This window comes from Arvicola amphibius, chromosome 3 (genome assembly GCF_903992535.2).
Source record: "Arvicola amphibius chromosome 3, mArvAmp1.2, whole genome shotgun sequence".
Lineage (NCBI taxonomy): Eukaryota > Metazoa > Chordata > Mammalia > Rodentia > Cricetidae > Arvicola > Arvicola amphibius.
In genome coordinates, this window is record NC_052049.1 from 175,623,558 (window position 1) to 175,647,607 (window position 24,050).

General features: G+C 43.0%; 1 protein-coding gene and 1 pseudogene across 3 annotated transcripts in view; one reads left to right on the forward strand and one right to left on the reverse strand.

The window, feature by feature from the left end:
* Positions 1-1,684: 1,684 nt before the first annotated feature.
* Positions 1,685-1,797, reverse strand: LOC119810875 (annotated as a pseudogene).
* A 4,071-nt stretch (positions 1,798-5,868) lies between these two features.
* The window catches only part of Map4 (microtubule associated protein 4), a 134,907-nt gene continuing 116,725 nt past the window's right edge, over positions 5,869-24,050 (forward strand). For all 3 annotated transcript variants that reach the window (XM_038324459.1, XM_038324460.1, XM_038324461.1), the window contains exon 1: positions 5,869-5,999. The gene's annotated coding sequence lies outside the window, so the exon portion shown is untranslated. The remainder of the gene's footprint in view (positions 6,000-24,050) is intronic.

The window sequence follows — 24,050 nt, forward strand, 5'->3', positions numbered from 1 at the left end:
CATGCTGTGTCCATGTACTCAATGCCTGGCAGCAGCTGGGAGGAGTTGGGGTATGTGCACTTCTGCTCTGCAGAGTCCCCACCTTGCCCTTTCCGATTACGACCAGTGATCTTGCTTACTTTCTGTTTCTTCTTGGTCTCGGGACTAGAAAAGTATTGCAAAGAGTCTTCTAGCTCATGCTATCTCTGATATATATACTCATATACCCCAAATTAGAAGTGAAACCCAGCACTTCCTGCATGATGACAGACAGTACTGCCCATGAACTATACACCTCAGCCTCATGACTCATTTATTAGTGACTGCAGATGTTGAACAAGAAAGAGGTTAGATTGAGCTCAGAGTGAGGTGTAGAAGCAATCAGGATGAGAATTACCACCTTGTACCAGAATCAAGGATACTGACTGTAGAAGGGCTGTATCCGACTAAGGAGGCCAATCTGGAGGGCCATCTCCAGGGGCAATCTGGAGGTTTTGACATTAGGAATCAGAATTGAAAAGAAACCAGGATATTCAGCTGGGGCTCAGAATGGAACACAGAACTGGAGCGCAGCCAGGCGTCTGCTGGGCATCACTTGAGCAGTCTCGGAGTCTCAGCGCAGTGGTTATACTCTGCAGCCAGGAAGCAGATCCTGGAAAGAAAAAGGAAGAGACAAAACAAAAGGACAAAAAGCTATCCAGGTTGGGGCTGGAGAGATGGCTCAGCGGTTAAGAGCATTGCCTGTTCTTCCAAAGGTCCTGAGTTCAATTCCCAGCAACCACATGGTGGCTCACAACCATCTGTAATGAGGTCTGGTGTCCTCTTCTGGCCTTCAGGCATACACACAGACAGAATACTATAAACATAATAAATAAATAAATTAAAAAAAAAAAAAAAAAGAACACTGACTGCTCTTCCAGAGAACATGGGTTCAATTTCCAGCATCCACATGACAGCTTACAACTGTCTGCAATTCCAGTTCCGGGGGGTCTGACACCCTCACACGACCATACATGCAGACAAAATACCAGTCAATGCTCATAAAATTAAAAACAATAAACAAACATAAAAACTAGCCAGGTATGGTGGCACATGCTTGTAAACCCAGCACTTGTAAACCCAGCACTTGAGCACTTTAGGAGTGTGAGGCAGGAGGATACTGAGTTTGAAGCCAACTTAGGCTCTGGGGAGATAGGAAGATCCAGGAATTCAAAGTTGGTGAACTCCTGTAATCCTTGGGAGGCAGAAGCAGATGGTTTGAGTTTGAAACTAGCCTAATTTACTTAGAGAGTTCCAAGCCAGCCTAGGATACTTGAGAATCTGTCTCCAAAAAAAAAAAAAAAAAAAAAAAAAAAAAAAAAAAAAAAAAGTAATGCTGGCCAGGTGGTGGCGGCGCATGCTTTTAATCCCAACACTCGGGAGGCAGAGACAGGTGGATCTCTGTGAGTTAGAAGCCAGCTTAGTCTACAAAGCAAGTTCCAAGACAGGCTCCAAAGCTACAGAGAAACCCTGTCTCAAAAAATCAATCAATAAAGGAATGCTGGGCAGTGGAGACTCCTACCTTTAATCCCAGCACTCAGAGGCAGGGGCAGGAGGATCTCTGGGGCTACAGGGCAAGTTCTAGGACAGCCAAAAAAATTAATAAATAAATTAAGAAAAAAAGAAAAAAGTAAGTTGGAGCTGAAGACTAAAAGACACTTTTTAAAAAAATATGGAATGCTTCACAAATTTGCATGTCATCCTTGTGCAGGGGCCATGCTAATCATGCTAATCTCCATATCGTTCTAATTTTAGTATATATGCTGCCGAAGTGAGAACTTTTTTTTTTAAAGCTTTGTTTTTTTTTTGAGACAGGGTTTCTCTGTGTAACAGCTCTGGCTGTCCTAGAACTTGCTCTGTAGACCAGGCTGGCCTTAAACTTACTGTGATTAACCTTCCTGTGCCTCCAGAGTGCTGGGATTAAAGGTGTGCACCACCACCTGGTCAGGATTCTAACACTTTTAAGTTTTCCTAGGCATCTGACTTGGAAAGGGCGCAAAGAGAATTGTAGTCATGGAGCTGGTACAGGTCTTGGGACTGGATACTTTGGTCTCCAGGAAGAATCATTTTAACACCTAGTTCTATATTTTATTTATTTATTTATCTATTATTAATTATGTATACAGTATTCTGTCTGTGTGAATGCCTGCAGGCCAGAAGAGGGCACCAGACCCCATTACAGATGGTTGTGAGCCACCATGTGGTTGCTGGGAATTGAACTCAGGACCTTTGGAAGAGCAGGCAATAGCTCTTAACCTCTGAGCCATCTCTGCAGCCCCTACTACTTCTATATTTTTCAGGATAATAAACATTTGACAATATCCAGAGTCTTGATATGAAATAATGTTAACAAACCAGAATTTTATTTAAAGACACTCTGGTAAAGTTTTATTAGAGGAAGACTTTGCTGGTTTACTTCCACCAGTCTGTTCTGGCGTGCTTCTCATAGTATCGGAACCACCTGGGTCAATGAGAGCTGGTGTACAGTATTTTCTGTAGTGTTTTCCACATGCTGTGCCCAACTCAGGGCTATTGCCACTCTAGTGATGGACACCAGTTGTAGCCAACATGGCATAGTATTCTATTTCAGTTCCTCAAAGCTGTTTGGTGAGGATAACCAACTTTGCTTTGTGCTGTCTGATTGTCTTCAGTCTTTCCACTTTTCATAACGAGTTGGAGCCTAGAGTTGATTGACGTGAGACCTTTTCCTGCCTTAGGTGCGTGACAGTCCCCAGCCAACCTACATCAACCACCAAAATCCAGGGTTTTTATTTTTTTATTTTTTGTTATGTAGTGCAGATTGGAATCAAACTTCTCATAGATGATCTGAAACTCAGTCTCTGAGAAACTTCTGTCTCTGCCTGCAGAGTGCTGGTGTCGCAGATGGGTACCACTTCAGTTAGGAAATCGAGCTCCTGTATCTTTGTGAATGTGCTTACTCACTGTGTGGCTTATCTAACAGGAAGGTGCACCATATGTATTTGTTGGAAAAATGACTATGTTAGTTTCCTTACATTCTCCTTGGAGTAGAGTGTATGTGGGTGTGCTGGAGTGCACGTGTGTCTGTGCGCGCATTAGACAGAGATCTGGGCCTTAAATAGCAGGTGTGCAATCTACATCAGATAGTTTAGTTTTCAGGTTTGTATTAATGGCCTTTTATTGGCTGGTTCTCTATAGTTCTGTAGTTTTCCCACCAAACCTTTACTTTTCTGTTTGATACAGGATCTCACGTATTCCTGGATGGCCTTGAACTAATCCTCCAGCTCCCACTTCCTAAATGCATGAACTACTGGCCTTTTGTTATTATTATTTATTTTTGGTTTTCTGAGGCAAGGTTTCTTTGTGTAATAGTCTTGACTGTCCTTGAACTTACTTTGTAGACCAGGCTGGCCTCCAACTCAGAGATCTGTCTGCCTCTGCCTCCTGAGTGCTGGGATTAAAGGCATGCATTGCCACACTGAGTTATTTACTATGATTTTAATATTAAACTATGACCACTAAATACTAAGTACAAATGTATGTTCTTTAGGATAGTTATTATTTTTCAGTTTTTTGAGACAAGGTTTCTTTGTGTAGTCTTGGCTGTCCTGCTCTGTAGACCAGGCTGTCCTCGAACTCAGAGATCTACTTGCCCCTGTCCCCTGAGTAATGGGATTGAAAGTGTGTGCCACCACTGTCCAGCTCTAGGAGAGTTAATAATATGGATCCCGTGAAACTATTATCTCCATTTACAGTTCAAATCAATGACAAAATTTTTCCTGGGGAGATGCACACACAAGTCCACCCTAGAGAGGAAACTCAGGATAGACCAAGGTTTAACTTGGTCAAACAATGAGTGTATATGAAGGGCTATGAGAGAGGGGGTTACTTACAGGAGCAGAAAAGGCTCATAGTCAGTCAGATCACCGAGGCCCACCCCAGAACGGGAGACAACTCACAGAACTGGGATTCCTGAAGTACCCCGCACAGCGAGCAGGCCAATCAGCCGACTGGAGAGTGTCCCTTCCAGGTGAGTCTGATCTAAACCTCATCTAGGCAGCTCTGTTGTTTCTGCTTCTTTCAGGCAGCTGGTCTGGTCTAAGAGTCTTTTTTGCAGCCAACCTCTGGTCTTCTGGGAGAAACACTGAATTCTGGCAGGGAGGAGCCTAGTGAATCTGGTTGGTTTCAGGAACTTCTTGAAGCTATTTTGAGCTGTTAACCTTCCTGCTCAAGGAGCTTCCCTGCAGGATGGAAAGATCCTACAAAGGAAACTGCGGCACCACAGTGATAGATTCAGTCGGCTTCCACACCTTTATGCATGTTGTTAGGCTGTGCTGAGATTTTACAGGAATATGGGTCATAAGTATTTTGCCACTGGCATCCTATTAGTAACTCTATTGAGAGTGATTATTATCTAATTTTCATAAATGAGGAAACTGAGGCTTAGCTTTCCCAAGGCTACACAGCTTTAAAACACAGCTGTGCTTCCTAAACATGTCTTTCTGGTAACCTCTATAAGACTGAATTTACAATCCTAGCACCTGGCTACCTAAGTTAAAGCCCCACTAGTCAAACACTGCCTTGTTGACATTATGTTGTTACTAAAGTCTGTCCCCTCCTTCATAAACAGGGAATGTGGAGGGCTGGAGAGATGGCTAAACTGTTAAAGCCAGGCTAACCAAAAATACAAACAGGAATGAGGATATATTTACTAACCATGTAGGATTGTTGTGATTCTACTATCTGGAAGATGGAGCAAGCACTCAAAGGGATCGGGCATCACTATTTTTTCTGGCCCAGTACTATCCAGAGGTAATATAAACTAAATCAAACACAGTGAGACCCTGTCTCAAAAAAAGGAGAGGGAGGAGGTAATTTAGCTGGGTGTGGGGGCTCCTGGGAATTTAGAAGGCTGAGGTAGAAGGACTGCCCTCACTTTGAGGCAGGTGGGTGATACAAAGTGAATTTCAGGCCAGCTTGTGCTATGTTGTGAGACTGTCTCAAAAAAAAAAAAAAACAAAACTAAACAACAAAAAGCAAACCAAAGCCGGGCGGTGGTGGCGCACGCCTTTAATCCAAGCACTCGGGAGGCAGAGGCAGGCGGATCTCTGAGTTCGAGGCCAGCCTGGCCTACAAGAGCTAGTTCCAGGACAGGCTCTAGAAACTACAGGGAAACCCTGTCTCGAAAAACCAAAAAACCAAAAAAAAAAAAAAAAAAAAAAAAAAAAAAAAAAAAAAAAAAGCAAACCAAACCACACAAAGGTTATTTTAAAGTAACTGCATAGAAAAAAAAAAACTAAAAGAATCATGAAGTTACTTTCAGTTACTAAATTCACGCCAGTCTATATAATCAGTTTTGCAATCAACAAGGTCCCTTCTCAGCTGGGTCCTGTCACCTTTCAAGGCCGGCTCAGTGCTGCTGCAGCGAGTCGCGCCCTCTGCTCGCAGTCAGAGTTCCCTGCGGCACAGGACCTAAGGACCCGCCCCGAGCCCCTCCCAGATTACATCATAGAGCCCACCAGGCAGGGCCCGCGTGGGCCCACCCGCACCCAGGCCGCGTGTGCCGCACACTAGCATCCTCCCTGTTGGGAAAGGAAGCCGTGGCCATCTCAGAACGGCGGAGGCAGCCTGAAGTTCGCCATTCGCTGAGGTATCCGCGGGCGGGAGGCCACAGCCTAGACCTCCGACGCGCGCCCCGCCAACCGCCCGTCGCTCGTGCCGCTTCCACGGAGAGGTGGAGGAGCAGGGGCGGGCGTGGATTGGCTCGCGACGCCTCGGCCCGCCCCTCCGCGGCGCTCATTGGCTGGGACGGCGTCCGCTGGCTGTGGGGGACGCCCCGCCTTCATGCCGGCCTTCAAGAGGGCGACGAGGAAGCGGCCACCTCCCTGCGCCCCGCCCCTCCGGCTTGCTCTGTGGCTACTGCGGCTCCTCCCGGCTGCTCCCGACTCCTCTCTGCCCTCTCCCGGCTTCCTGCGGCTCCGGCTTGGGCTTGGCGGCGGCGGGTGAGTGCTGGTGAGGACGGGATCCTACGGTCGGTCTCCTCGCTGTCCTCGGAGACGCTGCCTTAAGTTCTCGCGGTGACCGCGGGAGACCCCGCAGGTCCCGCCCGAGGCGGGGAAGGGCGGTGGCTGCCGGCCTGCGGGACCCCGGGGTGACTGCTACAGGGGGGGCCCGGCGGGGGGCCTGCGGGCGTGACCTTCGGAGTCTCCGCGGCGTCTTCCGAGGGCGGGGGGGATCGGACGGGGCGAGACGGGCCGAGAAATCCTGTTTCGGGGCTTCTGGGGCTGTGGAGCCGAGCGGCTTGCATCAGCCTGGGCAGGAGCTGCGCCCCGGCATCGAGGGTCGGCTGCAGCCTGGGGCCTTGGGTGGGGTTCGGGTGGGGGGGGGATGCACAAGAACGCAGGACGTTTCTTCGGGCTCCAGGAGGGGCGACAGTGGACGTGGGAACTGAGGGCAGCCTCCGCGTGTCTGCTCTGGGCTTGATGGGTGGGGTTGAGCGGTGGTCCGGAGAATCTTTACTCTTGGTGTGCGTGGGCCCCGCGCAGTATGGGGAGTGACGTGCTTCCCGTGTCTGGCTTCAGGACTGCAGAGCGGTCACTTTAAGGGTGCAGAGCTTGGAAACTTACGGAGCAGGACTAGCAGCGCCCGTTGGAAACGTTACTCAGAGTAAGAGATTGTGGTTAACTTAGCACCCGGGACGGGCTCTCTCGGGCTGTTCCAGGCGGAGCTCAGCTTCTGTAGAGATTGCCTCCTGGGCGTGTTGGGGAGGCTTTATCTCCAGGATTGTTTAGATTAAATGCGTTCCCCGCTCTAAGGGAAGAGACTGATTGCCCCACGGGGGTTTGTGCTTTTAGAATCCTGAGCTCGCCCTCTCCCGGGGTGAGGTGGGGTGGCGTAGCCTGTACTTCTCAGGGAAGATTAGTGTTATCCAGCTTTCCCCTGGAGCCCCCCCTCCCCCGGTCCAGTTACAGTACTATTCCTGAGGGCCCCTGCAGTGGTTCTTGGCCCCGACTGTGATTCCTGCTCTCTGTGAGCGTCTCCCGCCCATTTCCCTACTGCTGCGCTTTTGGCAACTGCCCCTGCTCTTTCCCAGGGATGGTTGTGGCATTGCATCAGGGGATATTTGTGCTTGTAATTTGCTCACTCAGCCCAGGAGGAGGGAGAATAGTATGGTGCAGAGATGGGGGGGGGCTTGACAAGCGGGAGGGGGGCGGTTCGGGAGGGGGGTGATTGCCCGGCCGCTTGCTGTGTAGGCAGAGCGATGGGTGTGGTGAGGGAAATACAGCTGCTCTAGGCCTATAGGGTAACACTGCCCAGTCATCAGCGCAGAGATTCAAAGACCAACAACAGCAGCAGCTATTTTTATAAATGAGTCCTGAATCCAAGTTGAGCGCATGGATTTAGAGTGAACAGTTGTCAGGCCCTGTGACAGGCTGAGTGTTTGGTAGACAACACTACAGTTGCTAAGCAGGGCACTCCATCTATCTCTTGTGTGGTACTTGCAACTTTGTGACTTTGCCTTTTCTCCACTCTCTAGAATGGGAGTGTGTTCAGGTGATGGCCCAAACCACTTCCTTTCAAAGGTGATATTTTGATCTCAGTCATAATCTCACATTTAGCGTTGATTAAAGCTATTACTTTTTTGAGACAGAACCATCTTCCAGATATTTGGGTTCTCTCTTTCAAAAAGGGAATATACTCATGCAAAGCAAACTCAGCAGAGATTGATAAATCAGGTTCCAGTGTGTATTGAAAGTATTGGTGCCTTGTACACAATTAGATTTAATTATCCACTGTCCCAAAATACCTCCATTGTTCCTGGTAGCTTAATCAGTAAAACAATTGATTATAGCATTGGAATGAGGGCAATGAATGTTCTCAGGGATATTTCAATCAAATTATTGGAGCTTAGTGGAGTTGTCTTCCTATTGTTAACACATGCATTAAAATGGGAAAGTGCAAGGGGGTGTCTTATTGTCTTTTATTTACTTATTTTTAACATTGTGTGTGTGTGTGTGTGTGTATATGTATGTATGTATGTGTGCCACAACATGAGTGTGGTGGAGGTCAAAGGACAACTTTAGGAATCAGTTTTCTTTATGTGCTTTTTGGGGATTGAACTTGTCCTGAGGCATAGGAGCAAGTGCTTTTACTTGTTGAGCCATTAGGCCGCCTTCTTCTTCTTCTTCTTCTTCTTCTTCTTCTTCTTCTTCTTCTTCTTCTTCTTCTTCTTCTTCTTCTTCTCCTTCTTCTTCTTCTCCTCCTCCTCCTCCTCCTTTTTTTTTTTTTTTTTTTTTGGTTTTTCGAGACAGGGTTTCTCTGTAGCTTTGGAGCCTGTCCTGGAACTAGCTCTTGTAGACCAGGCTGGTCTCGAACTCACAGAGATCCGCCTGCCTCTGCCTCCCGAGTGCTGGGATTAAAGGCGTGCGCCACCACCGCCCGGCCCTTCTTCTTCTTATTATTATTAATATTTGAGTCAGAGACAGGGTCTCTCTATCTTTGGCTGTCCTTGAGCCCACAGAGATACATGTCCCGCTGTCTCTGGAGACTTGTATTATTTTTAAATTTTTAGTTCAGATCTATTTATTTTTTTGCATAAGAGTGTTTTGCCTGTTTCTTGGTGCACCATGTGTGTGCATGGTGCTTATGGAAGTTGGGGGGGGTTGGGTTCCCTTAGGGCTGGAGTTACAGATGACTATGAGCCACTGTGTGATTGCTGTGAACCAAACCTGGGTCCTCTACTAGAGCAACAGTTGGTCTTAACCTCTGAGCTGCCTCTCAAGCCTCCGTTTTTTTTTTTTTTTCTTTAGATTTTTTTGAGATAAGTTTATTCTCTAGTCCAGGGTGGCCTGGGATTTTATTATGTAGACTGGACTGCCCTCATAGCAATTGCCCATGAGCTCATGGCGATCCTCCTGCCTCAGCCTTCCTTTTAAAATTTTTCAACACAGGGTTTCTTTCTTTGTGAAACAGCCCTGGCAGGTTGGCCTCAAATTCAGTGAACCACCTGCCGTTGCCTCCCCGTGCTAGAATTAAGTGTGTGCTCATCCCACCCCTCCCCCCTTTACTTTTTCTTCAAGATAGGGTTTATCTGCGTAACCATGGTTGTCCTGCCTCAGTTTCCTGAGTGCTAGAATTAAAGGCGTGAGCCATAAAGGTATTATGGTATAATGTGCATTGGGTGCACATCAGGCTTTTTTTTTTTTTTTTTTTTTTTTATATAATGAAACAAGGTTTCTCTGTGAAACAGTCCAGACTGTCCTGGAACTCCCTTTGTAGACCAGCTGGCCTCGAACTTCCTGTGATCTACATCCCTCTGTCTCCCGAGTGCTGGGATTACAGGTGTGTGTCACCACCACCCGGCTGCATCAGTCTTTGAAGTGCTAGGATTGTAGATATATGCCCCCATGGTACCCATCTTGGGGTGTTCCAATTCTCTCCCTTTCCAGGTTTAAAAACAAGTCTATTCCTATGTTTAACAGAGTTCCTGCACTAAAATTTCAGATATACAAATAAAGTTATAGTCTGTATTAAAGTCATTTTCCATTGTTTGCTGACAACCAAAGGAAACACCTGGAAGTGTTTTCACCGAGATTGGGGTCTTGTGTTACCCGGGCTGGTCTGCAGCTTCTGGATTCAAGCTATCTTGTTCTTGCCTGGGACATCACAGTTATATCTCTACTTCTAGCTTTGGGATTTCTTACAGCTACATAGCTTAGCTTTAGTTAGAGGTTTGGTTCTTTCTAACCTTATTTCTGAATTTAGTGATTGAATTTTGACTGCAGACTTTTGTAATTTGCACTTTGAAAATTTGTGGATTATTAATACTATTAATATTGAGAATGGGGCCTTATATATATAGCCCAGACTCACTTTGAACTCATGTAATACCACACCCGGTTCAAGGGCTGGAACTTAGACAGATGGTAGGTGAAAGTTCTGCTGCATTCCAAGTTCCCCCACTTTTTTTTTTTTTTTTTGGTTTTTCGAGACAGGGTTTCTCTGTGGCTTTGGAGCCTGTCCTGGAACTAGCTCTTGTAGACCAGGCTGCCCCACATTTTTTTTAACATTAAGCATGAGTAGCTGATGTGTAAGTTTTAGTTTTCCATAAAATGCAAAAAAATCAGAAATGACAAGTAGAAATAACCTTTCCCCATTTTTTTTTTTTTTCTTTTCTGACTCATTACCTCACTATTGACCTAAGCTGGCTTGTGGTCAGCCTGCCTCTGCTTCTCTGGTGCTGACATTACAGGCAAATGTCACTAAGCCTGCCTTCATTTTTCTTTTACAGTGGCAAAAGATATATGTCTATTGAAACAAGGTTTCCTTATGTGGCCTAGACTGGTCTTGACTGCAGATCCTTGTGTTTCCTTTTTTTTGAGATAGGGTTTCTCCTTGTAGCCTTGACTGTCTGTCCTGGAACTCAGCTATTGTGAGTTTTCTTTGACCTGGAGATATGCCTGCCTCTGCCTCCCAAGTGCTGGGACTAAAGGCATTCACCACCACACCAGGCTTCTGTTTCCATTTTCTTTTCTTTTTCTGGCTTTTTGAGACAGGGTTTCTCTGTAGCTTTGGAGCCTGTCCACCATGTGGCTTGTGCCACCACTGCCCAGCTGTGGGACATTTCTTACTTAACCTTCTTTCACGCGTGTATGTGTGTATCTTCTATGACGTGACAGTGGCATTTTTCACCACCGCCCGGCTCTGTTTCCATTTTCTAAGTGTTGGAAATGATGGCATGTGTTGCCACTGTGCAAAGAAATGGAGCTTAAAAAAAATCTTTTATTGCTGTGAGGTGGTGGTGCACGCCGTTAGTTTCAGCACTCGGGAGGCAGAGGCAGGCGGATCTCTGTGAGTTCGAGACCAGCCTGGTCTACAACAGCTAGTTCCAGGACAGGCTCCAAAGCTACAGAGAAACCTTGTCTTGAAAAAACAACAAAAAAATCTTTATTTTGAAATAATTTTAGACTTTTATAGAAGAGTTGAAAAAAGGGACAGGCATGCTGGGCGTTGTGGCGGCTCATCTCTGAGTTTGAGGGCATCCAGGGCTACAAAGAAAAACCAAAGAGGTCCGGAGAGGAACAGTATGAAGATGATGACTTAGGATAGCTTGGGCTAGGTGAAGACTGTCTCAAGAAAAGATGGCTTGGTAGGTAATGTGCTTTTTGTGCAAGCCTGAGGACCCAAGTTTGAACTTTCAGAACCTTTATAAATACGGGCAGAGGAAGATGGCCAAGTAGCTTGGGTGAGAGGGTGGGAGTGGGTGAGCACCTGTAGTCTCAGGAGTCCTCTGGGCAGATGGGAGGCAGGAACAGAAGTAAAATAGCTAGCCGGTCCTGAAATACATATTTAAGGTGATTAGGGGTGTGATGGTGATGATGTGACCTGAGTATGACGGCTCATACCTTTAATTCCCACAGTTGGGAGGTAGAGACAGATGGATCTGAGTTTGCCCACCAGAGCTACGTAGACCTTGTCTCAAAAAAGAAATGACAACATTAGGTAGTGACTGCTGCTGGCTACCAATTCTAGGTTACAAATGTGCCCTTTTATTTATCTTTTTTATGACCTTTTATTTTGTGTATGTATGTGAGTGCTTAAGTGTTGAAAGAACATGTGGAAGGATGTTGTTTCTTTCCTTCTGGCATGTAGGTTCCTGGAGTTGAAGTAAATTCACTCGGCTTTTAAAGCCTTTACATGCTGACTCGTCTCACCAGCCCCAAATCTTATCATTTTGAAAAGCTTTTCCTGATAATTCTTTTGTATGTATGTATTTATTTATTTTAGTTTTGGTTTTTCTAGGATAGAGTTTCTCTGTGTATTCCTGACTGACCTGGAACTCACTCTGTAGGATAGGCAGGCTCTCTGCATCTGCCTCCCAAGTGCTAGCATTAAAGATTAAAGGTGTGCAGCATCATGCCTGGCTCCGATAATTATTTCCAACTAGCCTCCCTTCAGTTTTTACTTAGTGGTTCTGATTTTTCCATCTGTAGTTGTTTTTAATTTTGTGCAGCTCTAGTATTCATTTTATAGCTATTCAGTGACACTTATTTTGTTCCACTTAACAGTTCTTTTTTCAGCTAGGTGGTGATGATGCAGACCTTTAATCCCAGCACTTGGGAAGCAGAGGCAGGGGAATCTCTGTGAGTTCCAGGCCAGCCTGACCTACAGAGTGAGTTCCAGGACAAATAGGCCTACACAGAAAAACCATGTCTCGAAAAACAAACAAAAAGTTCTTTTTTTCATATACCAAGCAACCACCCTCTACCTTTCTTCAAATGTGATTTCAAAACTGTTTACCAGTTTTTTAGATATGGTTTGATCTAGATGCTTTGTTAATCACTGGAAATGACATATTATGGGGTATGTAGTCCCAGGCACTGGAGGCTGAGGTGGGAGAATTGTTTGACCTCAGGATTTGAGGCCAGTTTGGTTATTAAAAAAAAAAAAAGTAGGATCCTTACCTACCCTCTGAGAATTAAACTACACTGTCCCTTTCCATCCATCAGTGCTACTTTAGAATCAATTCAGACTTGTTCTCTCTCTCTCTCTCTCTCTCTCTCTCTCTCTCTCTCTCTCTGTAGCTTTGAAGCCTGTCCTGGAACTCACTTTGTAGACCAGGCTGGCCAAGAACTCACAAAGATCCGCTTGTCTCTGCCTCTCGAGTGCTGGGATTAAAGGTGTGTGCTACCACCGCCTGGCTTGTTTGTTCTTTCATGTGTACTGGGGATTGAGCCTGGGACCTTGGGCATTATGAATAAGCATTCTATTACTGAACTATATCCCCAGCCTGCAAGTTCTCTTTTTCTTGCTATGTTCTTTTCCTTTGTTGTTAGATTCATTATTATTTACTATGTTAAATTATTGTTATGTATTGCCTGAATGTGTGTCTATGGAGGTCGTTGGATCCCTTGAGATCAGAGTTACAGGTAGTTCTGAGCTGCGATGTGGGTGCTGGGAATCAAACACAGGTCTTCTGCAAGACCAAGAAGTGTTCTTAATTGCTGAGTCAACTCTTGGCTTTCTCACTACTTTTCACTGGTAGTTTATTCTTCTCCATTTTTTTCGGTTTTTTTTTTTTTTTGGTTTTTCGAGACAGGGTTTCCCTGTAGTTTCTAGAGCCTGTCCTGGAACTAGCTCTTGTAGACCAGGCTGGCCTCGAACTCAGAGATCCGCCTGCCTCTGCCTCCCGAGTGCTGGGATTAAAGGCGTGCGCCACCACCGCCCGGCTCCATTTTTTTCTTAAATTCTGTGAAGTCACATCTTTGTCCTTTTGTTGTTGTTTTTATTCTATTTGTGTTGTTGGTTTGTTTTTAATTCTACCCCACTGAAACATTCTATTTATATGGATGTTTTACATCCTTAGAGAATGAATCCCAAGGCAAGATGTAGCTTACTAGAGTACTTGACTAGTATACAGGATTACATTCTTAGTACCCAATAAATCTGGCATGATGGGACACATCTGTAATCTTAGCAAGAGGATCGTAAGTTCACAATCATCATAAGCTACGTGGTACATTCCAGACCAACCTGGGCTATATGAAACCTGTTCTCTATTTTTTAAAAAAGGAGTTAGAGAGACATCTCAATGGATAGACACATTTGTTTTTGTTTTTTTTGCAAACGACGCAGGTTTTGTTCTCAGCACCAACATGGCTGCTTACACCCATCTGTATGTAACTCTAGTTCTAGGGGACCTGATGCCCTCTTGTGGGCACTAGACACACAGTCATAAATACAGGCAAAACACTCAAAGACATAAAATGAAAGCAAATGAAAAAGGGGCCTGTGAAGTAGCTCAGGTAGCACTTGATTTGATCCCTGGATCCTATGTGGTGGAAGAGGAGCACTGACTCCTGAAAATTGTGCTCTGACCTCCACACTTGAGTATGCATACATATAGAATAAATCTAATCTGAAAAAGGGAAGAAAAATGCCAGTATTTATCCTCCTTTGTGTTTTTTTTATTGCATCTTCATGGTGCATGATAATGATGTCAGCTGTGGTTGTCAGTGTGGTGGAACTAAACTGAGATAGGACATACTTTGTTATTTTCCTAGGTCTGGAGCTAATCATTCCATACTTGTTTAACTTGTTTGTGAAGTATGCAGGAATTTCCCTTTCTGTGATTGCCAATTACTTTAAATTTCTCAGTGACATTCTGCTTAAACATCAGAAAAATCAATGATGAGAATGAACCATTGTGCTTCATACCTGTAGTTCCTGCACTGGAGATGCCAGTGTTCTGGAGAAGATGGGTCAAGTTTAAGTTATCTCATGGGTTCTGGGCCAGCTTCAGCTCCAGAGTAAGACCCAGCCTTAAAAGAAAAAAAGAAAACCAAAAACATAAAAATGCGCCCCCCCCCCCCAACAAAAACAGAAAATAATGTCAGTTGTTGTATGGTACACTTTTAATCCCAGCATTAGGGAAACAGTGGTAGGCAGATCTCTATTAGTTTCTGGTTCTCCTTAGGGAGTCCCAGGCCAGTCAGGACTGTAGTAAGACTCAATCTCAAAAGAAAAGAAAAAGGGACTATGATTTGGATCATGGCCTTATAAGGACCTGGCCTTTGCCTCCTTTTTCAGCATTGCTGATGTTCTTGATACTGTCATCCCAGACATGCAGCTGGACCATTCTGGCAAAACAGAGCTGCTTGACTTTTTATACTCTTATATTCTTTGCCAGTTTCTGTCCATTGTTCTATGGAGTTAAACCATTTTTACAACGTTTTATTTATTTATTTATTTATTTATTTATTTATTATTTTTGTTTTTTAAGGCAGGGTTTCTCAGTGTAGCCCCAATGACTGTCCTGGAACTTGCTCTGTAGTTCATGATCTGCTTGAACTCAGAGATTCGCCTGCCTCTGTGTCTCACTTTGATCAAAAGCACACATGTGCCACTATGGCTAAGTTTTTTTTTTTTTTTTTTTTTTTTTTGAGAGTTAATATGTACCTCACTTCCTCCCTATTCAAACTCTCAAGACTGAACTCTTGTGATTGAGTTCAGGGGGCTCATTCTCAAAGAAAACTGATCTCAGCAGCCATTGATTGCCTGTAACTCTTCATCTAGGATAGGGCCTTTTGAAATTTCTCCCTCCGTGTTAGCATGTGTTGTCACTATGCAGGTCTTTTGTAGGCAACCATATGTTGTGATTTCATGGATACAACTTCCATGTCATGTCTGGAAGACACTCGGGAGCAGGCATATTGGTCTTCTGGCTCTTTTTTTTTTTTTTCTTCTTCTTCCTTGATTTTTTTTTTCCTCAGCTATAGGAGTAGAGGCTGCACTGTACTAATTGGGATTGGTGCAACCCATGGTCACTTACTCTCTGTACTTTGCCCCCAGTTGGGCATCTCAGAAGTAGTCTCCATCTGTTCAAAAAGAAGCTTATTTGATGAATGGTGAGACCTACACTTAATCTGGCTGGGTAGGTATATAGTGGGATCTTTCCTTCTTTCCTTCCTTCCTTTTCTATTTTTGAGGCAGGTTTCCTCTGTGTAACCCTGGCTGTTCTGGAACTCTCTGTAGACCAGGCTGGCCTTGAACTCAGAGACTTGACTCTGGCTTCCAGGTGCTGGGATCAAAGGTATGTGTACTACCATCACCCATTGAATCCCCCGCCTTCCTCCCCCCCCCGCCCCCCAGGGTTTTTCTGTCTAGCTCCAGATGTCCTGGACCTCTGTAGACTAGGCTGGCCTCAAATTCACAAAGCTTCTGCCTCCCAAGTGCTGGGATTAAAGGTTTGTACCACCATTGCCCAGCAAGTTTTTCTTTCTTTCTTTTTTTTTTTTTTTTTTCTTTTTTTGGTTTTTCGAGACAGGGTTTCTCTGCAGCTTTTTTAGAGCCTGTCCTGGAACTAGCTCTTGTAGACCAGGCTGGCCTCGAACTCACAGAGATCCGCCTGCTTCTGCCTCCCGAGTGCTGGGAAGTTTTTCTTTTTTAAGACATGGTCCCATGTACCATATACTGATCTTGAACTTGCTGTATAGCTAAGGTGGGCCTTGAACATCTGACCTTCCTGCTTCCCCTTCGCAAGTCCTGGGATTACAGATCACCACTGTAATCTTTTTACACCAGGGAATCTTTGAATCTGCTCAGATTACCTTGCGCCTTTGTTTCCTTTTTGGTGAGGAGATGAGGATAAAGAGGACTAACAGTGTAATGTGTGTGTGTGTGTGTGTGTGTCTGTCTGTATTGAGAGGGCTGGGGGTAGGAGAGAGAGAGGGAACATGTGCACATAGAGCATACGCATGTGGTGGAGTGTTGGTTTTCTCTGTTGTGGGTTTTGAGGATTGAACTCAGTTGTCAGGCTTACGTGGCACCTTTACCTGTTGAGCTGTACTTGTCTTTAATATTTGTGTTTAATATTTTTTTATTTATGTTTTTATTTTTTGGTTTTTCAAGATAAGGTTTCTCTGTAGTTTTGAAGCCTGTTGTGAAACTAGCTCTTGTAGTCCAGGTTGGCCTCGAACTCACAAAGATCCTCCTGCCTCTGCCTCCTGAGTGCTGGGATTAAAGGCATGTGCACCACCTGGCTTCCAGGCGCTGGGATCAAAGGTATGCGTACTACCATCACCCACTGAATCCCCCGCCTCCCCCCCCCCCCAGGGTTTTTCTGTCTAGCTCCAGATGTCCAGCTTTAATTTTTTTTTGATTTATTTAATGTGCATGACTACCTGCATGTATGTATGTGCACCATATGTGTACTGGTCCTCAGGAAGTACTGAAGAAGGTGTTGAATCCCCTATAACTGTAGTTATGGGTGCTTGAGAGCTACCTGGTGGGTGCTGGAAACCAAACATAGTCTTTGCAAGAACAAGTGCTCTTAACTGCTGAGCCATTTCAACAGCCCCTGTGTCTGTGTGTTTTGCAGTGGCTTTACTACATAATTCTGCTTGGCTTATAATTTGCTGTATAGCTGAGTCTGGCCTCAGACTTTGTTGCAGTCCTTGTTTGTCTGGCTAGAACACTGTTTTTGATCCCCCACCACCACCCATTTTTCTTTTTCTTTTTTTCTTTTTTGGTTTTTTGGGATAGGCTTTTTCTGTATAGCTTTGGAGCCTGTCTTGGAACTAACTTTGTAAACCATGCTGGGTGCTTTTGATTCTAGTTTGGAATAAGTGCTACTCAGGTTTTCATAGATTTGTCATTCGACATAAAATAAGTGAAGACACAATTCAGATCTAAAACTCACCATTTAAAATCATAATCTGGTAGATTTTGGTGTATACACAATATTCTTTAACCATTACTACTACCTAAGTCCAGAACGTTTCATCATCCCCCAAGGAAACCCCATACCCATTAGCAAGCGGTCCTTCCCCATTTGACCAACCCCTGGCAATAACTAATCTTCCTGCCAGTATTCTGCATGTATTATATAAATGAATCTATAGAGTAAATGACACTTTGTTAGCTAGTGTAATGCTTTTAGGTTTATCCATGCTGTAGCATGAGTTCTTTCTTTGCCCAAATTTTTTACACATTCCATTATGTAGATATTCTTTGTTACGTTTATTTATTTAATTCATTGATAAATAGACACATGGATTGTTTCTCTTTTATTTTAAAAAATTGCTTTGCTAGGCCATGGTGGTACACACCTTTTATCCCAGTTCTTGGGAAGCAGAGGCAGGTGAATTTAAGTTTAAGGCTAGCTTGGTCTATAGAACAAGTTCCAAGTATGGTCTTGCTGTGAAGCTCAGTCTTTAATTTGATATCCTGCTACGTTAGCCTTATGAGTAACTGGGATTACAGGTGTGAACAGCTTTGCTTGACTTTCTTTTTGGTCATATGGTCACTATATTTAACCTTTGGAGAAACTATCAAACTTTATACGTGGCCATTTGTATTCCTAAAGCAGTGTATAAGGGTTCCAGTTCTCTTAGATCTCTCACAGAATGTTCGACATTATCTTTCTTGATTACAGCTATCACAGTGGCATCTCATGATTTTGGGTTTGATTTTCCTGATGATTAAAGTGCTTATCGACAATTTATGTATATTCTTTGGAGAAATGTGTTCAGATTAAAAAAAATAGATTTTGTGTGTGCCTGTTTTCTGTGCATGTGTGCCCGTGTGCCTATGTATCAAGGTGTGTGAGGCTGGAGGACAATGCCTTTGTGTGTATGGAGGCTGAAGGACAGCTTGCAGACTTAGTTCTTTTTCTCTCCACCACGAGGATCTCAAGGATTGAAAGGTTTTCAGGCTTGGTGGCAGTCTCTTTTACCCAGCTGAACCATCTTGCCTGTTCTGTATTCAGATTTTTGCCCCTTCCCCCCTTTGCCATCAGAACAAACCTATGGCTCTGTGCATACTAGATTTTAAGAACTGTACCACTTGACTTAAAACCATCTATAACTCCAGTTTCAGGGGATCTGATGTCCTGATCTCTGTAAGCAGCAGAGTATGTAAGTAGTACACTTACATACATACAGGCCAAATACTTCTACACATAAAATTAACATGATCTAAAAAGAAAAAAAAAACTATACCACTGAACATATTTCCAACCTCTTGCCCATTTAGAATTAGGTCTGTTATTGTGTGTGTGTGGCATTCTTTTGAGATGCTATCACTGAACTATCAAATTCACTCAATATTTTGACTAGAATGGCTGTTCAACAAACTTTTAGAATCTGCCAATCTCTGTCCAGCAGTGTTGGGGTTGCAGGCAAGCACAGCCATGTTTAGGTTTTAACTGGGTATTGGAAATGAAAACTCAGGTTCTTATGCTTGTAGGACAGGTGATCTTAGCTACTAAGGCATCTATCTCTTCAGCCCTGAGTTTTATATTGAATTGTAATGGTTCTTTATAGATTCTACACATAAGTCCTTTGTTAAATGCACAGTTTGCAGCCTGGCAGTGGTGGAACATGCCTTTAATCCCAGCACTCAGGAGGTAGGTTCGAGACTAACCAGATCTACAGAGTGAGTTCCAGGACATAGAGAAAACCCATCTCAAAAAAACAAAAAATAAAATAAAAAATGCAGAATGTGCAAGTTTTTTCCATTCTATAGAAAACCTCATTTTTAAAATTTGTTTAGTTTTTTAGATAGTGTCTCCTGTAGCCAAGGTTTGTCCCAGATTTGTTGCAGAGACAAGGCTAGTCTTCATCTCCTAATTATCCTGTCCCCATCTCCCCGTTTCATTACATGTGTCACTGTGCCTGGCTGAAAAAACAAAACAAACAAAACCCACCTCATCTTCTTCCCTCTCCTGTTCCCCTTGTATCTTGTAACCTAGATTGACCTTGAATTCGATGTAATTCTTCTGCTTTAGCCTATATATGTGATCCACTGTGGTCCTGGGATTGTAACTAGGGTTTTTTGTATGGTAGGCAAGTACTCTACCAACAAATCTACTTTACCAACCCCATTCTGCTTTTTATTTAGAATTAGTCTCTTGTGAACTCTGGCTGATTGGAATTTATACGTAAGCCTAGTCTTGAACTACTGATACCCATCTGTAATCCTTAGTGGATTACAGGCACGAGCCTGTCTGTATTCCTGCTATTGGGTTGGTTTAAGTAATTTTTTTTTTCCTTTGGTTTTTGCAACAGGGTCTCTCTGTGTAGCTTTGGAGCCTGTCCTGGAACTCGCTGTGTAGACCAGACTGGCCTCGAATTCACAGAGATCTGCCTGTCTCTGCCTCCCGAATACTGTGATTAAAGGTGTGTGCCACCACTGCCCGTCTGGTTTAAGTAAAGTTTTGAGGTGAGGCAGGGGTTCAGATTTTATTTTTTGTTCTTGTGCTATTTTTTCCCTTCCCCTTTGAATTGCTATGCCTTGTACATTGTCAGTTGACGTAGTGGCATAGTTCTTCTCAGGACTCCTAGGTTTATCCATCAATCTACAGGTTACCAAACCACCTTGATTAATACTACTGTTTTGTAATTTATTTTGGAATTAGGCATCATGAACTTGATAAATTTTTTGTGTATATATTTATATGTGTGTTTCATGTATGTGTCTGTTTAGGATGATTGATGTTGGATATCTTTCTTAATCATCTCCACCTTAGTTTTTGAAATAGGTAGTCTGTCATTGGACCTGTTACTAATTGATTTGGCTATACTAAATGGTTAGTGAACAATGTAAAGTAATGATATAAATATATAAAACATCCAATATTCATGGATTTAACTTTGATTCTAACACTCTGAATTTATCTTCAGATTTAATGCTGTCCTTAAATTTCAATGAAGTCCGGGTGGTGGTGGCACTTGGAGGCAGAGGCAGGTGGATCTCTGTGAGTCTGAGGCCAGCCTGGTTTACAGAGCGAGTTCCAGGATAGACTCAAAAGAGAAACCCTGTCTTGAAAAACAAACAAAAACCAGACAAACAAACAAATTTCCTCTTACTCAGGAGTTTCTTTGCTTTCCTGTTGCTGGCATTACAGATGTATACCACCATACCTAGCCATTACTCCCCCCCCCTTTTTTTTTTTTGGCTTTTCAAGACAGGATTTCTCTGTAGCTTTGGAACCTGTCCTGGAACTAACTTGTAGACCAGGCTGGCCTCGAACTCACAGAGATCCACCTGCCTCTGCCTCCCAAGTGCTAGGATTAAAGGCATGTGCCACCACTGCCTGGCTCGGTACTCTATTTTTATGCTATTGTAGATGGAATAGTTTCTTTTTTCTTTTTTTCTTGATTTTTGAAACAGTTTCTCTGTATAGACCAGACTGGCCTGGCAAGTTATTTATTTAGTAGGTTAAAAGTTGGTAACCTCGGGCTGGAGAGATGGTTCAGTGGTTAAGAGCATTGCCTGCTCTTCCAAAGGTCCTGAGTTCAATTCCCAGCAACCACATGGTGGCTCACAACCATCTGTAATGAGGTCTGGTGCCCTCTTCTGGCCTGCAGACATACACACAGACAGAGTATTGTATATATAATAAATAAATAAATATTAAAAAAAGTTGGTAACCTCTGTTTTAATCATAATCTGATTTTCTTAAACAGCAGTAACATTGGTATTACGTAGTCATATGCCTAAAATAAAAGGTCAGTTTAAATGCTCAAGAATGAGTCTGTGATATAGACTACTCAGCCAGTTTAGCAAGTTCTCTTAGCAGACTGTTTTGGGCTGGGTATATTTTAAGAATATCAGTAGGGTATACAGACAGCTGTTAGCATGCTAAAATGAGATAACATTTATAATTGGGACAAGGGAAATATTTGAAGGACATTTGAACAACTTTATGTGCTCAGTATAATGGAGGCTTTCTGATGTGCCTGAGAGACAAAGGAAGCAGTTTAATTCAGGAACACCAGTCAAGGAGAGTGGTGTCTTTCAACAATGAATTGGTTAAAGAGTCAGAGGCACTGGGAGGTGGTGGACAGTAGTGGTGCATTCCTTTAATCCCTGAACTCAGGAGACAGAGGCAGGCCAGCTCGGTCTACAGAGTCAGTTCCAGGACAGCCAGGACCACACAGAGAAACCCTGTCTTTAAAAACAACAGCAACAACAAACCTATAAAATGATTTGGGATTAAAAAGAAAAGAGTCATTGTTACTAAAATAACATTGCAGTCACTAGTGGCAGACAATATAGTGTGCTGTAGGTAGGTGGTGTACTATGTGGCTAGATACGGGTCACGTTCTAGTTTTACCACAAAATATCTTGAGTTTTGGACTGGGCAGAGAATCTCTTTCCTTATTTACAAAATCAGTAGTGTTGGTACTGTGACTGTAAGAGTTGAGGAGGTAACCTTTACAATGCTGGGAAGGTAATACCTAGTGATCCAAATTAAAGAAAAAGATTTTTTGCATAGATGGACTTGGTGTCACATTGGAGTTTTCTGTGGAAATTGGCAGAGGCAGGAAGATCTCTGAGAGTTTTAGGCTAGACAGGATGCATAGTAAGACCCTGTCTCAAATAAGAATAAAGTTTTTGGGCAGGAGAGGTAACTAATCGGTTCAGAGCACTGTTTGCTCTTCCAGAGACCCAGTTTAGATTCTCAGCATGCATATGGAGCTTTACAACTATCTGTAACTAGGATTACAAGGGATTTAATTCTTCCACAGATACTGAACACACATGGTACAAAGACATACATTCAGGCAAAATATCCATACACATAAATTTTTTAAAAAAGCTTTTTTTGTTTTAATACATGATCTCACACTGTAGTCTGGGCTGGCACTGCTTTGTCTGCTTTTCCGATACTGTGATTATAAGCATGAGCTACTACTCCCACCACGTAGCGCAGGATAGCCTAAGAGAACACCTTGAGTTTCTGATCCTTTTACTCTTATCTTCTAGGAGCAGTGATTGTAGGTATGTGCTACTGTAATTAACACCTGGATCAAGATTTTTTTTGATGAAAAAGTTTGCTCATATTTTCCATAATATTTGAAAAGGGGTCATTATACCCTTAAAGAAAATTTGAGACAATAATGGCTTTCTTTTTCATTCTTGGAGAAAATAGGAGATACTAATAGTTTGTTTCAGTGAATCCTGAAACATTATTTTTTTTTTTTGCTAGAATTTGCAAAACAAACCAGAATGATTTAAATCTTTTCCATAGGAATTTTTCTATACTTTCAGAAGTACAGGTTTATTAAGAAATACAGATTTCATATTTGGGACTTTAGTCTTACCTATCTAGATTTACATAGCATGGGCACCTAGGCATCGCTTGCATGTGCACTCACGTAGACAATAGACAAATGAGTGGAAGACAGAGGTCAGCGTGGGGCAGGCATTGGACTCAGGTACCAGGCTGGTCAGGAAGCACTTTTACTCGCTAAGTCATTTCAGTGACCTTGATCTTTTGATTCCAGCTTTTTTTTTTATTCCATCTAAGCATGATGCCATTTTGGTCCATTTATTGTTGTGTGCAATAGTTTGTCTTTTTTTTTTTCTTGTTTTTGTCTTTCTGAGGCAGGGTTTCTCTGTGTAGCTTTGGAGCCTGTCCTGGAACTTGCTCTGTAGACCAGATGGGCCTCGAAATCACAGAAACCCTGTCTCTGCTTCCCGAGTGTTAAATATGATTTCCTTATGTGTTTAAAGTTGTTAAATTTCTAAAAATTACATTTATTTTGTATGTACTATGGTGTGGGTGTGTGTAGTCAGAGGATAACTTACTGGAGTCAATTTTCCTTCAGTATGTTGACTTCAGGGAACAAACTCAAGTTGTCAGGCTTGATGGCAAGGCAAGAATCTTTACCTGCTGAGCTATCTTACCTGTCTACAAAAAATTGTTTTTTCTTTTGTTCTATCCTGGTCAATTCAACAAGAGAGATATGGAACCATTTTTTTAAAGCCCAAGTTGGGCTTTAACTTATATATAGCAATATAGCCAAGGAAGGGTGACCTTGAAATTGTGATTTATCTTCCTGTCTTTCAAACAAGTTATCATAGTTTCTTTGATTCCTGAGCTGAATCAAATTTCTTTATTAATTATCCAATGAAATCATCAGATAGATAGAAGACACACCTACATCATTTCCCCTTTTTCTGTTTAAACAAAAAAAGGCTTTCACTTTAACATAGTAAAACTACATATATATATATAAAAAACTACATATAAAAAAGTTATAAAGCAAGAATTACAGTTACAATATTTATATCTATTTTATCTTTTATCATAACAATGGAAAACTATAACTATCTATCCACTCTTCAACTCCATCAAAGACTCCAGAAAGATATAATACTACCTAAGTAAACAAGAAATAATCAACTTCCAAACTCTAGAAATCACAGAGACATCTTGCTACCTGGACAGTCACCCAAAGTTCTTTTGTACCGTTGGGGCATCCATCTTCGGCCTACAGGCCCATAAGTATCCAGCAGACATTTCCATGAAGCAGGAAATTTTGAAGGCAGTTCAGTCAGTATCTGTTGTGTCCTGTAGAATGTCTCACAGACTCTTTCATGAGTCAGGAACCCCAAAGAATCATCTCACATTTAGGCAAGTTCAGCAGTCCTCTCTCTGTGGGTTCTTTGTGTCCAGTTTCTGCAACAGTCCAGGCAAGAGCAGTTTCTTGCCCAAATGGCTATCAAACTCAATAAGGAGCCTCTTCGATGCCCATCTTCCT